This window comes from Cetorhinus maximus, chromosome 35, assembly GCF_964194155.1.
Source record: "Cetorhinus maximus chromosome 35, sCetMax3.hap1.1, whole genome shotgun sequence".
Lineage (NCBI taxonomy): Eukaryota > Metazoa > Chordata > Chondrichthyes > Lamniformes > Cetorhinidae > Cetorhinus > Cetorhinus maximus.
In genome coordinates this window covers 2256809-2272594 of record NC_135913.1, presented here as the reverse complement: position 1 = coordinate 2272594, position 15786 = coordinate 2256809, and positions in this window count along the sequence as shown.

The window sequence follows — 15786 nt, the reverse complement described above, 5'->3', positions numbered from 1 at the left end:
CTCAATCTCTCACACACTCCCACACACACATTTACTCACTCTCTAGCTCACTCCCATACACACACTTACTCTCTCTCTCAGTCCCACACACACTCATGCTCTCACTCACTCCCACAAGGATGCACTCACTCACTCCTTTACTCATTCCCAAACACACACAAACACAACATATATAAACAACACTCTCTCACAGACACTCAGAAAAACACACACACACACAAACACACACCTACTTATCGACACTTGCCCACACACACCTAGGCATGCACACGCACACACTCCTGGACAAATTGTCTCACTCACTCACAAACACACACACAGACAAACACACAGACAGACACACAGACAGACACACACAGACACATGCTCACACACACACGCACAACACACTTTCACTCTCTCACTCACTCCCCTACACGAACACACACACAATAATTCACACCACCACAATCACTCCCACACACACACACTCTTTCACTCCAATATGCACATACAGATGCGAACTCATTCTCTCACTCACCCACACACAGGTACACAAACTCACTCCCATACACTCATTCACTGTTGCACTCACTTCCATACACATACTTACTCTTTCACTCGCACACATACACACACACACAGACACATACACACACACACTCTCAATCACCCCAACACCCACTATGCACACACATACACACACATACACACACACAAACACACACACACAAATGCACACACACACACACACACACAAACACACACACATATACCTTTTCACTCATTCCCACCCAAACACATTCACTCTCTCACTCTCTGACATAAACGCACACACAGCCCTATACACCCACACACTCACCCTCTCACTCACACATTCACTCTTTTACTCACACACAAACTCTCTAACTCACCCACATGTGCACCCCACAACACACAGTCATGGCCACGTGCACTCTTCAATCACTCCCACACACACACATTTTCTCACCCACTCATTCCCACCCACACACACTCACTGACTCTCTCACTCACAGAAACTCTCATACAGACACACACACAAAATCACACACATGCACACACACACAATCACTCCCACAAACATCACACACAAACATACATTCACACTCTCGCCCACTCCCAAACATACACTCACTCTCACTCACTCACATACAGACACACACAGGTGCATCTGTCCATGACAGTATTGGTAGGAGTGACCATCGCACAGTCATTGTGGAGACGAAGTCCTGCCTTCACATTGAGGATACCCTCCATCGTGATGTGTGGCACTACCACCGTGCTAAATGGGATAAATTTCAAACAGATCTAGCAACTCAAGACTGGGCATCCATGAGGCGCTGTGGGCCATCAGCAGCAGCAGAATTGTACTCGAACACAATCTGTAACCTCATTGCCCAGCATATCCCCCACTCTATCATTACCATCTAGCCAGGGGATCAACCCTGGTTCAGTGAAGAGTGCAGGAGGGCATGCCAGGAGCAGCACCAGGCAAACCTAAAAATGAGATGTCCACCTGGTGAAGCTATAACACGGGACTACTTGTGTGCCAAGCAGCTTAAGCAGCAAGTGATAGACAGAGCGAAGCGATATCACAACCAACGGGCCAGATCTAAGCTCTGCAGTCCTGCCACTTCCAGATGTGAATGGTGGTGGACAATTAAACAACGCACTGGAGGAGGAGACTCCACAAATATCCCCATCCTCAATGATGGAGGAGCCCAACACAACCATGCAAAAGATAAGGCTGAAGGATTCTCAAGAACATTCAGCCAGGAGTGTATCTCGGCCTCCTCCGGAGGTCCCCAGCATCACAGATGTCAGTCTTCAGCCACTGTGATTCACTCCATGTGATATCACGAAACAACTGAAGGCACTGGATACAGCAAATGCTTTGGGCCCTGACAATATTCCAGCAATAGTACTGAAGGCTTGTGCTCCAGAACCTGCCGCACCCCTAGCCAAGCTGTTCCAACACTGGCATCTACCTGGCTATGTGGAAAATTGTCCAGGTATGTCCTGTCCATAAAAAGCAGGACAAATCCAACCCGCCCCATCAGTCTACTCTCGATCATCAGGAAAGTGTTGGAAGGGGTCATCATCAGTGCTATCAAGCGGCACTTGCTTAGCAATAACCTGCTCACTGACACTGGGTTTGGGTTCCGCCAGGGCCACTCAGCTCCTGACCTCATTACAGCCTTGGTTCAAACACGAACAAAAGAGGTGAGGTGAGAGTGACTGCCCTTGACATCAATGCAGCATTTGACCGAGTGTGGCATCAAGGAGCCTTGGCAAAACTGGAGTCAATGGGAATCAGGGTGGAAAACTCTCCCCTGGTTGGACTCATACCTAGCGCAAAATAGAATGGTTGTGGTTGTTGGAAGTCAGTCATCTGGGCTCCAGGACAACATTGCAGGAGTTCATCAGGATAGTGTCCTCGTCCCAACCATATTCAGCTGCTCCATCAATGACCTTCACTCCATCATAAGTTCAGTAGTGGGGATGTTCACTGATGATTGCAAAATGTTCAGCACCACTCGTGACTCCTGAGATACTGAAGCAGTCCATGTCCAAATGCAGCAAGACCTGGACAATATCCAGGTTTGGGCTGACAAGGGGCAAGTAACATTCACACCACACAAGTGTCAGGCAATGACCATCTCCAACAAGAGAGTATCCAACCATCGCCCCTTGATATTCAATGGCATTACCATCACTGAATCCCCCACTGTCAACATCCTCAGGTCACCATTGACCAGAAACTGAACTGGACGAGCCATATAAATACTGTGGCTACAAGAGCAGGTCAGAGGCTTGGAACCCTGCAGTGAGTAACTCAACTCCTGACTCCCCAATGCCTGTCCACCATCAACAAGGCATAAGTCAGGAGTGTGATGGAATACTCCCCACTTGCCTGGATGAGTGCAGCTCCCACAACAGTCAAGAAGCTGGACACTGTCCAGGACAAAGCAGCCCCGCTTGATTGGCAACACATCCACAAACATTCACTCCCTACACCACTGATGCACAGTAGCAGCAGTGTGTACCATCCACAAGACGCACTGGAGGAATTTGCCAAGATCCTTATACAGCATCTTCCAAACCTACAACCACTACCACCTCGGAAGACAAGGGTGGCAGACAGATGGGAATATCACTACCTAGAAGTTCCCCTCCAGGTCACACACTATCCTGACTTGGAAATATATCCCCGTTCCTTCACTGCCGCTGGGTCAAAATCCTGGAACTACCTCCCTAACAGCACTGTGGGTGTACCTACACCACATGGACCGCAGTGGTTCAAGAAGGCAGCTCACCACCACCTTCTCAAGGGCAACTAGGGATGGGCAATGAATGCTGGCCCAGCCAGCGCAGCCCACAACCCATGAATGAATTAAAAAGAAACTCATTCTCTCACTCACTCACTCGCTCTCTCTCACACACACACACTCACACACACACACTCACTCACTGTTGTATTGTTTTCCATATACGTACTCAATCTTTGAATAATTTCCCCACACTCACACATACACACACACTCACACATACACACACACACACACACACACACATGCACACACACAGACACTCACTCACTCCCACACACACACAGGCACAAACACACATACCCAGAGACACGCACACTCAGTCACTCCAACAGCCACACTAATGCGCACACATTCTCTCTTTCTCTTTCTCACGTGCAGACGCACATACACCCTTAATCTCACACACACACACACACACGCACTTTCTCACTCCCTCCCATCTACACACACACCCACTCACTCTCACACCGACAGGCACTCTCACCCATGCACACTCGCACCCACCCACCCAAACACACTCAGTCTCTCACTCACAGACATAATCACACACGCACACACACACAAACACACAACCCTCACCCATTCCCACATACAAATGCAACCACTCTCACTCACTCCCACATACACACACTCTCTCACTCAGTGCCACACACATTCTCAGCATAAACTCACTCGCTCAGTGCCACACACACTCTCGGTCACACACACACACACACAATCACTCACAGAAACACAAACAGACAGACATACACACACACACAAGCAAATATTCACACTCTCACTCACTCCCATACGCAAACACACACGCACACTAACTCACTCCCACATAATCACTCTCTCAATCACTCCCGCACACACATTCACCCTCACTCACCCCCATATTCACACACACATGCAAACTCATTCTCGCACTCACTCCCAAACTGGCACACACACTCACTCACTCCCATGCACTCACTCAGTGTTGCACTGTCTGCCATACACATATTTACACTTTCGCTCATTCCCACATACACACACTCACTCCCCCCAACACACACACGTTCACTCTTGCACTCATTCCCTTCCACACACAGTCCCTCACTCATGCTCTCACTGATTCCCACACACTCACTATCTCACTCATTCGTATGTATACAGCCACCCAGACAAAGTCACTACCTCACTCACTCACACACACAATCTCTCTCACTCACTACCACACACACAAACACACACTCACCCACTGTCATGAAGTTATTAATGTATATAATAATATTGGAAAATATTTTTATTTTAATTTTGTTTCGTCTGTGGATGTGCCTTAATTGGGTTAAAGTCAACCAGCCTGGGTGCTTTGACGTGTAATCGTTCTGAGATGTAAACAGACAGGTAGAGCACATTTGCATTTTGTTGAACAGAGCATTCAAGGAGTGGGGTGAAATCTTGCACCTAGCTAGCAGAGACCAAGCAATCTGTTTATATTACACATAAAATTGTTACAATGAAAGGGGTTTTTTTGTGAGAAGAGGCTGGTGATACAATGAGAATTTGCATTCAATGAGCAGTGCTAGGTATAACTTCAGCAGTTTTGTGCGTGGAGGGATGAGGCAATGTAAGATCAAAGCAGCTGTACGCCTACAACTGTCTCCACAGGAACCAAAGTGAAAGGAATCTCATTTTGAATTTGTAAGGTGAAAATGCTTTGCTTGGTGCTTTGGTTATGTCTGTGGGTTGCTGTTGCCTTAATGGAGATTAGTTTGGGAATTTGCTAAAAGTTATGATATTAGTCATTTGTAGCCTTGTGGATATGTTTAATGTGTTTTAACTTAATAAAATGCTTCATTTAGTTTAATACAAAACCTCTCCAGACGGGGTGTTCTGATTCCAAATTCACTTAAAATGTAGGGTGACAGTTGTTTTTAAATACCCCTCTAGGATTTTTAAGTAACTATGATTTACAGAAAGGTTGTTGCATAACACACACACACACACACACACACACACACAAACCCACACACACACACACACACACACACACACACACACACTCACTCACAAACACTCACACACACACACACTCACACACGCACTCGCACACACACACAGACACACACTCACACACACTCACACACCCACACACACACACACACACACACCCACATACACAACCACAAACACACACACAATCACACACACTCATACACACACACACACACATGCACACACATAAACATACTTTCTCACTCATTCCCTCTCTCACACACTCCCACTCTCACTCACACACTCACTCACCCTCTCACTCACAGACATACAAACGTACACAGACCCACACTCCCATACACGCACACACGCCCTCACACTTCCGTACTCACCCTCACACTCTTATACAAATACACACATAAGCAATCAATCTCTCACACTCTCCCACAAATACATTTACTCACTCTCTAACTCACTCCCATATACACACTTACACTCTCACTCATTCTCACACACACTCATGCTCTCACTCACTCCCCCAAGAATGCACGCACTCACTCCTTTACTCATTCCCAAACACACTCTCAGCCACACACACACACTTGCACACACACACACTCACACACACGCTCTCACATACTCACACACACATGCTCATTCAATCCCATGCACTCACGCACTGTTGCACTCTCTTCCATACACATACTTACACACCTCACAATGCACAATCATGAACATACATACACTCATCAATACCTCCCACACACACATACGTACACTTTCCCTTTCACTCATACCCACACACACACACACGCTCTTTCTCACTCACAGACACACAAGCACACACAGACTCACATGCCCAGACACACACCCACACCCTCACACTCCCATGCACACATGCCCTCACACTCCTATGCACATACACAAATGAACACTCAATCTGTCACACACTCCCACACACACATTTACTCACTCTCTAGCTCACTCCCATACACACACTTACTCTCTCTCTCAGTCTCACACACACTCATGCTCTCACTCACTCCCACAAGGATGCACTCACTCACTCCTTTACTCATTCCCAAACACACACAAACACAACATATATAAACAACACTCTCTCACAGATACTCAGAAAAACACACACACACACACACACACCTACCTGTCGACACTTGCCCACACACACCTAGGCACACACACGCACTCACTCCTGGACAAATTGTCTCACTCACTCACAAACACACACACATACACACACACAGACAGACACACAGACAGACACACAGACAGACACACACAGACACATGCTCACACACACACGCACAACACACTTTCACTATCTCACTCACTCCCCTACACAAACACACACAGAATAATTCACACCACCACAATCAACTCCCACGCACACACACACACTCTTTCACTCCAATATGCACATACAGATGCAAACTCATTCTCTCACTCACCCACACACAGGTACACAAACTCACTCCCATACACTCATTCACTGTTGCACTCACATCCATACACATACTTACTCTTTCACTCGCACACATACACACACACACAGACACGGACATCACACACACACAAACACATACACACACACACTCTCAATCACCCCAACACCCACTATGCACACACAGACACTAATGCATGAGCACACATACACACACACACAAATGCATACACACACACACATATACTTTTCACTCATTCCCACCCAAACACACTAACTCTCTCACTCTCTGACATAAACGCACACACACCCCTACACACCCACACACTCACCCTCTCACTCACACATTCACTCTTTACTCACACACAAACTCTCTAACTCACCCACATGTGCACCCCACAACACACAATCATGGCTACATGCACTCTTCAATCACTCCCACACACACACATTTTCTCACCCACTCATTCCCACCCACACACACTCACTGACTCTCTCACTCACAGACACTCTCATATTTACACACACACAGACAAAAAACACACACATGCACACTCACAAACACTCCCACAAACATCACACACAAACATACATTCACTCTCTCACCCACTCCCAAACATACACTCACTCTCACTCACTCACATACAGACACACGCACAGGTGTATCTGTCCATGACAGTATCGGTAGGAGTGACCACCGCACAGTCATTGTGGAGATGAAGTCTCGCCTTCACATTGAGGATATCCTCCATCGTTTTGTGTGGCACTATCACCGTGCTAAATGGGATAGATTTCAAACAGATGTTGCAACTCAATACTGGCCATCCATGAGGCGCTGTGGGCCATCAGCAGCAGCAGAATTGTACTCAACCACAATCTGTAACTTCATGGCCCAGCATATCCCCCACTCTACCATTACCATCAAGCCAGGGGATTAACCCTGGTTCAATGAAGAGTGCAGGAGGGCATGCCAGGAGCAGCACCAGGCAAACCTAAAAATGAGATGTCCACCTGGTGAAGCTATAACACGGGACTACTTGTGTGACAAACAGCAGAAGCAGCAAGTGATAGACAGAGCAAAGCGATATCACAACCAACGGGCCAGATCTAAGCTCTGCAGTCCTGCCACTTCCAGACGTGAATGGTGGTGGACAATTAAACAACTCACTGGAGGAGGAGGCTCCACAAATATCCCCATCCTCAATGATGGAGGAGCCCAGCACGACCGTGCAAAAGATAAGCATGAAGGATTCGCAACAACATTCAGCCAGGAGTGCAGAGTGGATGATCCATCTCGGCCTCCTCCGGAGGTCCCCAGCATCACAGATGCCAGTCTTCAGCCACTATGATTCTCTCCATGTGATATCAAGAAACAACTGAAGGCACTGGATACAGCAAAGGCTTTGGGCCCTGACAATATTTCAGCAATAGTACTGAAGGCTTGTGCTCCAGAACCTGCCGCACCCCTAGCCAAGCTGTTCCAACACTGGCATCTACCCGGCTATGTGGAAAATTGCCCAGGTATGTCCAGTCCATAAAAAGCAGGACAAATCCAACCTGCCCCATCAGTCTACTCTCGATCATCAGGAAAGTGCTGGAAGGGGTCATCATCAGTGCCATCAAGCAGCACTTGCTTAGCAATAACCTGCTCACTGACACTGGGTTTGGGTTCCGCCAGGGCCACTCAGCTCCTGACCTCATTACAGCCTTGGTTCAAACACGAACAAAAGAGGTGAGGTGGGAGTGGCTGCCCTTGACATCAAGGCAGCATTTGACCGAGTGTGGCATCAAGGAGCCCTCGCAAAACTGGAGTCAATGGGAATCAGGGGGAAAAGTCTCTGCTGGTTGGACTCATACCGAGCACAAAGGAAGATGGTTATGGTCGTTGGAGGTCAGTCATCTCAACTCCAGGACATCACTGCAGGAGTTCCTCAGGGTAGTGTCCTCGGCCCAACCACCTTCAGCTGCTTCATCAATGACCTTCCTTCCATCATAAGGTCAGAAGTGGGGATGTTCGCTGATGATTGCACAATGTTCAGCACCATTCGCGACTCCTCAGATACTGAAGCAGTCCATGTCCAAATGCAGCAAGATCTGGACAATATCCAGACTTGGGCTGACAAGTGGCAAGTAACATTCGCACCACACAAGTGTCAGGCAATGACCATCTCCAACAAGAGAGTGTCCAACCATCGCCCCTTGATGTTCAATGATATTACCATCACTGAATCCCCCACTATCAACATCCTCAGGTCACTATTGACCAGAAACTGAACTGGACGAGCCACATAAATACTGTGGCTACAAGAGCAGGTTAGAGGCTTGGAACCCTGCGATGAGTAACTCACCTCCTGACTCCCCAAAGCCTGTCCACCATCTACAAGGCATAAGTCAGGAGTGTGATGGAATACTCCCCACTTGCCTGGATGAGTGCAGCTCCCACTACACTCAAGAAGCTGGACACTGTCCAGGACAAAGCAGCCCCACTTGATTGGCACCACATCCACAAACATTCACTCCCTCCACCACTGATGCACAGTAGCAGCAGTGTGTACCATCCACAAGATGCACTGGAGGAATTTGCCATGATCCTTATACAGCATCTTCCAAACCTACAACCAATACCACCTCACAGGAGAAGGACATCAGACAGATGGGAATACCACCACCTGGAAGTTTCCCTCCAGGTCGCACACCATCCTGACTTGGAAATATATCCTAATTCCTTCACTGCCGCTGGGTCAGAATCCTGGAACTCCCTCCCTAACAGCACTGTGGATGTACTTACACCACATGGACTGCAGCGGTTCAAGAAGGCGGCTCACCACCACCTTCTCAAGGGAAACTAGGGATGGGCAATAAATGCTGGCCCAGCCAGCGCAGCCCACATCCTGTGAATGAATTTTAAAAAAAACTCATTCTCTCACTCACTCGCTCACTCGCTCACTCACTCGCTCGCTCACTCGCTCACTCGCTCGCTCACTCGCTCACACACACACATACACACACTCACACACACACACACACACATACACACTCACACACACATTCACTCACTGTTGCATTGCCTTCCATATATATACTTACTCTTTCAATAATTTCCCCACACTCACATATACACACACACTCACACATACACATACACTCACATACACACCCACACACTCACACACATGCACACACAAAGACACTCACTCACTCCCACACACACACAGACACAAACACACATATCCAGAGACATGCACACCCAATCACTGCAACACCCACCACACACACGAATGCACACACATTCTCTCTCTCTCTCTCATGTGCAGACGCACACACACCCTTAATGTCACACACACACGCGCGCACTTTCTCACTCACTCCCATTCACACACACACCAACTCACTCTCGCACCGACAGGCAATCTCACCCATGCACACTCTCACCCACTCACCCACGCACTCTCAGTCTCTCACTCATAAACATAATCACACACACGCACACACACACAAACACACAATCGCTCACCCATTCGCACACACACATGCACCCACTCTCTCACTCACTCCCACATACACACACTCTCTCACTCAGTGCCACACACATTCTCAGCAGACACTCACTCACTCAGTGACACACACACTCTCGGTCACTCACATACACACACACAATCACTCACACACACACAAACAGACAGACATACACACACACAAGCACATATTCACACTCTCACTCACTCCCATTCGCAAACACACACGCACACTAACTCACTCCCACATAATCACTCTCTCAACCGCTCCCGCACATACATTCACTCTCACTCACCCCCATATGCGCACACACATGCAAACTCATTCTCTCACTCACTCCCAAACAGGCACACACACTCACTCACTCCCATACATTCACTCAGTGTTGCACTGTCTTCCATACACAAATTTACTCTTTCATTCATTCGCACAAACACACACTCACTCCTCCCTCCCCAAACATACATTCACTCTTGCACTCATTCCCTTCCACAAACAATTCCTCACTCATGCTCTCAATGAATCCCACACACTCACTATGTCACTCATTCGTATGTATTCAGCCACCCACACAAAGTCACTACCTCACTCACTCACACACACAATCTCTCTCACTCACTCCCACACACACAAACACACATGCACCCACTGTTATGAAGTTATTAATGTATATAATAATATTGGAAAATATTTTTATTTTAATTTTGTTTAGTCTATGGATGTGCCTTAATTGGATTAAAGTCCACTAGCCTGGGTGCTTTAATGTATCATCGTATTGAGATGTAAACAGACAGGTAGAGCGCATTTGCATTTTGTTGAACAGAGCATTCAAGAAGTGAGGTGAAATCTTGCACCTAGCTAGCAGAGACCAAGCAATCTGTTAATATTACACATAAAATTGTTACAATGAAAGGGGTTTTTTTGTGAGAAGAGGCTGGTGATACAATGAGAATTTGCATTCAATGAGCAGTGCTAGGTATAACTTCAGCAGTTTTGTGTGTGGAGGGCAGAGGCAATGTAAGATCAAAGCAACTGTATGCCTACATCTGTCTCCACAGGAACCAAAGTGAAAGGAATCTCATTTTGAATTTGTCAGGTGAAAATGCTTTGCCTGGTGTTTTGGTTATGTCTGTGGGTTGCTCTTGCCTTAATGGAGATTAGTTTGGGAATTTGCTAAAAGTTATGATATTACTCATTTGTAGCCATGTACCTGTGTTTAATGTGTTGTAACTTAATAAAATGCTTCATTTTGTTTAATATAAAACCTCTCCAGAACTGGTGTTCTGATTCCAAATTTACAAACCACTTAAAATGTAGGATGACAGTTGTTTAAAATTCCGCTCTGGGATTTTCAAGTAACTAAGATTTACAGAAAGGTTGTTGTATAACACACACACACACACACATGCACACCCAAACAGACTCACACACACGCACATATTCACACACCCACATACCCACACACACTCACACACACATACCCCCCCCACACACACACATCCACACACACACAGACACACACACACAGACACACACACACTCACACACACACCAACGCACACATCCTCTCTCACACACACACACATACCCACAGACACACACATACACACCCACACACTCACACACACACACTCAGACACACACGCCCACACACACACACACACTCACACACATGCATACTCACACACACACTCACACACACACTCACACATACACACCCACACACTCACTCACCCACACACACTCACACATGCACACACACACACACACACACAGAGGCACCCACACACACTGACATACACACTCACAGACACGCCAACACATACACACTCCAACACAAACACACACACTCTCTCTCGCACACACACACACACATACACACACACCCACACACTCACCCACACAATCACACACACCCACACACTCACACACACCCACACACTCACACACACACACCCACACACCCACACACTCACACACCCACGCACCCACACACACACGCACACACTCACACACAGACACACACTCACACATACGTACACACACACTCACACACCCACACACACTCACACACACGCACACCCACACACACTCACACACACACACACACACACACACACTCACACACACGCACACCCACACACACTCACACACACACACACACACACACACACACCCACACACACTCACATACACATACACACACACACACACACACACACATACACACAGACATCCACACCCACACACACTCACACACACACACACCCACACACACACACACACACACACACGCACACTCACACAGACACCAACACACACATTCTCTCTCACACACACACACATACCCACAGACACACACACATACACACCCACACACACACATACCACCCCACACACACCCACACACACTCAGACACACACGCCCACACACACACACACACTCACACACATGTACATCCACACACACACACACACACACACTCACACACACACACACACACACACTCACACACACACTCACACACACACTCACACATACACACCCACACACTCACTCACCCACACACACTCACACACGCACACACACACACACACACACACACAGGCACCCACACACACTGACACACACACTCACACACACGCCAACACATACACACTCCAACACAAACACACACACTCTCTCTCTCACACACACACACACACACACACACATACACACACACCCACACACTCACCCACACACTCACACACACCCACACACTCACGCACACACACCCACACACCCACACACTCACACACCCACGCACCCACCCACACACGCACACACTCAGACACACACACACACTCACACACACACGCACACACACTCCAATACACACACGCAGACTCTGTCCCTCATTGAGTGTGCACTGACTCACATTCACTCCCACACACACATACACTCACTCTGTCACTTAGTACCACACACATGCACAAACACAGACACGCATACACAAATACACACACACTCTCTCTCACTATCACAAAAACACATTCACACACTTAATCAAATACACACAGATACACACACACGCACATTCTCTCTCACTCACTCCCGCATAAGCTCTCTCACTCGATCATGCACACACACACGCACACACATGTGCACTCACTATCACATGCATGCATTCACTCTCTCACTCACATACTCACTCTTCCACTCACACCCGCACAAACTCTCTCACTCCCACAAAAAGACACACACTCACTCTCACACACACAGATACACTCACACCCGCACACAAAGACACACACACTAACAATCTCTCCCACACACACAGACATACACACATTCATTCCACATGTACATACTCAGTTGTACACACATGCACACTCATTCATACACACCCGCACACACATACAGAAAATGGTTCCCATACATATATACATATACACACACCCCCACACAAACACCCTCAATCTCTCACTCATTTCCACAAGTGTAGACTGGCTCATTCTCTCACACACTCACACACACACTCTCATTCACTCACTCACACATGCACACATTCATTCTATAACTCACTCCCATACACAAACACACACACATCCTTATTCCCTCACTCGCACATAATCACTCTCTCCAACATTCCAATACACACCTACATGCACTTAAGTGCCCAGACACCCATACACACACACACACACGCACATACACACACACACACACACACACCCAGACACACACACAGACACACGGACACACAGACAGGGGAGAAACACTGGGAGAGGTTACAGAGAGAGAGGAGAGGGGAAACCACAAGAAAGATTAGACAGAGAGAAAATGAAAAAAATACACAGGAGGAGATGAGAGAGGGAGAGGAGAGGGATCCACAGGGAGATATTAGCGCAAGATGAGAGGAGAAATACCGAGAGAGATTAGAGGGAGAGGAGAGGAGAAACACTGGGAGAGATTAGAGAGAGAGAAGAGGAGAAACACTGGGAGAGTCTAGACAGAGAGGAGAGGAGAAACAATGAGAGAGATTAGAGAGAGAAAGAGGAGAAACACTGGAAGAGATTAGACAGAGAGGGGAGGAGAAACAATGAGAGAGATTAGAAAGAGGAGAATGGAAACAGTCAGAGATTAGAGCGCGAGAGAGATGAGATACAATAGGAGAAATTAGAGGGAGGAGAGGAAAAGCACGGGATGAGATTAGGGTGAGAGAGAGATACAATACTCAGAGATTAGAGAGAGGAAAAGTCCTGGGAGCACTGTAGGGCTTTAAAAAATAGCCGGATGTTTCAGCCTCTTTCTGTCAGTGCACTGCCTTCCCATCTGCAAGCCCTCAGGTGTGCCTCCTTGTGGTAACCCAGGGGAACAGACATGCGTTCATAACCCGCATGTCCATCCATGGGAGAATGCCTCCTCTACCTGGTGGATCCCTCAGGAGGGTTAAAGGCTACGGAATCAAACCTTGGCAGAAATCTTTGGGGTAGAGCCCAAAGGTGGATTGTTGTCTAAATATGTCATCTTTCTGGAAGTCACTGCAGCCAAAGTGGTGCCAAACCTGGTGCTTTACATCCCATCGGGGAGCTGATGGTGTAGTGGTATAGTGGCTACCAAAGCAGAGACCCTGGCGACTCGGGTTTGAATACTGTCATGGCGGCTGGTGGGGTTTTAATTAAATAAAAATCTGGAATTAAATGTATAATCACAGAATCACAGTGCAGAAGAGGCCCTTCAGCCCATCGAGTCTGCACTGACACATGAGAAACACCTGACCTACCTACCTAATCCCATTTACCAGCACTTGGCCCATAGCCTTGAATGTTATGATGTGCCAAGTGCTCATCCAGGTACTTTTTAAAGGATGTGAGGCAACCCGCCTCCACCACCCTCCCAGGCAGCGCATTCCAGACCCTCACCACCCTCTGGGCAAAATAGTTTTTCCTCACATCCCCCCCTAAACCTCCTGCCCCTCACCTTGAATTTATGCCCCCTTGTGACTGACCTTTCAACTAAGGGGAACAGCTGCTCCCGATCCACCCTGTCCATGCCCCTCATAATCTTGTACACCTCGATAAGGTCACCCCTCAGTCTTCTCTGCTCCAACGAAAGTTAACCCAAGTCCATGCAACCTCTCTTCATAACTTAAATGTTTCATCCCAGGCAACATCTTAGTGAATCTCCTCTGCACCCCCTCCAGTGCAATCACATCCTTCCTATAATGTGGTGAGCAGAACTGCACACAGTACTCCAGCTGTGGCCTCACCAAGGTCCTATACAACTCCAACATAACCTCCCTACTTTTGTAATCTATGCCTCGATTGATAAAGGCGAGTGTCCCATGTGCCTTTTTCACCACCCCAGTAACATGCCCCTCTGCCTTCAGAGATCTATGGACACACACACCAGCGTCCCTTTGTTCCTCAGAACCATTGTTGATTTTTGTAAAAACCCATCTGGTTCACCAATGTCCTTTAGGGAAGGAAATCTGCTGTCCTTACCTGGTCTGGCTCTCTACATGTGAC